The sequence below is a fragment of the Harpia harpyja genome, unplaced genomic scaffold (assembly GCF_026419915.1).
Source record: "Harpia harpyja isolate bHarHar1 unplaced genomic scaffold, bHarHar1 primary haplotype scaffold_52, whole genome shotgun sequence".
NCBI classification, from domain to species: Eukaryota; Metazoa; Chordata; class Aves; order Accipitriformes; family Accipitridae; genus Harpia; species Harpia harpyja.
The window spans coordinates 178,059-180,690 of NW_026293413.1; the positions used below are offsets into that span (position 1 = coordinate 178,059).

General features: G+C 60.1%; 1 non-coding gene across 1 annotated transcript; it reads left to right on the top strand.

Annotated features, from left to right (window-relative positions):
- Nucleotides 1–466: 466 nt before the first annotated feature.
- On the top strand, nucleotides 467–551 carry LOC128138519 (small nucleolar RNA SNORD45). The gene has a single exon (XR_008234057.1). It is a non-coding gene; the product is annotated as a small nucleolar RNA SNORD45 (small nucleolar RNA).
- Nucleotides 552–2,632: the final 2,081 nt, after the last annotated feature.

The window sequence follows — 2,632 nt, forward strand, 5'->3', positions numbered from 1 at the left end:
TTAGTTTCTGTACTCCATATATGTGGGTCTGGACCTTAAAAATGACTGTTTGCACCCCCCAAAGTAGGCTTTGGTCTTTTAAATTGATGCTTTTTGCCCTAACATTGAGGCTCGCATTATAAAAATAAGGGTTTACACTTGCAAAACTCAGGGTTGAATTTTAAAAATGATGCTTTGTAAAGCACAAAATCGGACTTGCTCACCGTAGCTATCTCCACGGCAGGTTAAATTTCTCGCCGTCTATTGTGTTTTAGTTCCCTTCTCACGCAAACGGTGGTGACAAACAGTACCCAAAAGGCTCTGGTGCTCCCAAACGGCGGCTTGATGGTCTGCGTAACCCACCTCTAGCCGCATCTCAAGGAGCGTAGGAACGGCGTTACAAGTAAATAAGGCAGCGTCCTGCTTTAGGAAGAAAGCGTGTTGGATTTGAAACCCTCGGGTAGGACAGGAGGAGCATGTCTTCTTGGGTCAGCGATGAGCGTCGGCACGTATTATCTGATCCAGAGCCGATGTCTGTCGCCGCTTTAGCTCTGGAATTACTCTGAGACCCAGGAGGCTCCATTTTCCTTAGGCTGTCACCTAAGGGAGTCGAGATAAAGACAGTTTAACAAGCGCAGGGAATAAAAAAGGAAACCAACGGACGTGACAGCAACCACCGACCACCTCTCACCAGCAGGCAGACGCCCAGCCATCTCGGTGCGACGGCTGCCTTGGGAAGACTCCCCCAGTCCCGAATTTCTTGCTGAGCGTGACACTACGTGGAACGGACCGTGGTACCTCGTCGGTCAGCTCGGGGCAGCGGTCTCTGCTGTGTCCCCTCCCAGCCAGCTCGCTGGGGCAGCAGAGCGAGAAACGGAGAAGCCCTTGGTTCTGCATAAGCACCGCTCAGCAGTAGCTAAACATCGGTGCGCTGTCAACGCTCAAAACGGCACCGTGCAAGCTGCGATGACAAAACAATGACCTGTATCCCAGCACAGAAACCCTTCTGTGCCCGCTCACGATTCCTATTCCTATGAGAAACCCATGAAAAATAGGGCATTTGACTTATCGGGGAGAAATGCAAACACGCTCCCGGTCTCTGGCTGGCATCTGGCTTTATTTGCATGACCTAGAAAGTATGCACAAGTCTATGCGGTTTGTTCTGCACCTTGGGAAAGGCGTCTCTTGCCTCGATTTCCAAGGAGAAACTCCCAAAAGCGGCACCACAGAGGTATTCCTAAACCTCGCTAACTGAGAGCAGGGTAGGGTGGCTTTGGGGGGGGGGGGGCTGTGCGGCTGGCTATGGGGCAGGCGGTGGGCTTTGGGGTGGGGGGGGGGCTGCGGGGGGGTTACTGACGCTGTCCCGTAGCGAATTACGGTGGTCGTGGGGCGACCGTTCAGCGTCCGGCCCCTCCTGGAGCGACTCTGGGCGGAGGCTACGTCAACGGTGAGCGCTGGGGGAGCTGCCCCACGGCGGGGGGGGGGCACACACAAAACGACCCCGTTCTGCCCCACAGCTCTGTGGGGTCTCTTCTTCCCGGCCCCGCGGCTCGACGGGGCCCGGCTCGTTCCCCCCCCCTCCCCCCCAGGTGGAAATGCGGAAAGCTTTGACGGATTTTGTGCAGAGGGAATTCGAAGTGCTGCGGGGCCAGGCCCAGGTCCTGCACGCCGCCTTGTAGTGCGTGGGGTGCCCCGCTCGTGGAGGAACCCGCCCCACGGTGAGACGGCCGGACCCACGGTGAGACGGCCCCCACGGCTGTCCCTGCAGCCTTACGGGACCCACAGATGGGACGGACTAACCCCACGCTGCAATGGCCGTGGGGCCTGGACGGACGGACAAACGAGCTGCCCCCCTCCCCCCCCCAGCTCCCCGTTCCTGTGCATGGTGCCAATAAAAATGGCTGAGCCTCGGGGATCTCCGTACCTGGGTGACAACGGGGGGGTAAAAAGGGACCTGGGGGGGGGGGAAATTGGAGTGCTGGGGGGGGGTCCCCGAGAGGGTGGGAGGTGGAGACGAGCGTGGCCTGATCCCACATGTTTATTGAAGCAGAAGCTGGTGTGTTTTTTTTGGGGGGGGGGGGAGTTCCCCCACTGTGCACACCTGGGGAAACCCCCCCTGGAAGGGGCAAAAGGGGGGGCTCGGACCCCCTGAAATGGGGTTCAGAGCCCCCCCGCGCCCCCCACCCCCCCGGAGTGCTGCCACAGAGCAGGGGGTCCCCAAACACAGGGTAAGGGCCGGGGGGCTGGAAACACCTTGTCCAAGTTTTGCCCCCACTCCCTGAACTGGGATGGGGGCGAGGGAAGGCGTGGCCCGGTGGGTGTGGCTGGGCGTGGCCGAGTCATCACTCCTCCTCCTTGTCCCAGGGGCCATCATGGGCTGCCGGGGAGGGGGGGGGGCAGGCAGAGGGGGTGTTAAGGGGTACGAAAGGGGGTTGGGGGGGGGTTGAAAGGGGGTTGAAGGGGGGGTCGTAGGGGGTTTGGGGTGCCCCCCCCCCCCCACCTGCAGGCGCGCGTGCTGGTCCAGAAGCCGGTCGTACTCCCGCGTCAGCCCCTCGGCCTGGCGCCGCATGGCCTGCACCTCGTTCTCCGCCTTCTCCAGAGCTGTTGGGGGGGGTTGTCTGTGTCAGGGTCACCCCCAAAAAAACCAGCAGTG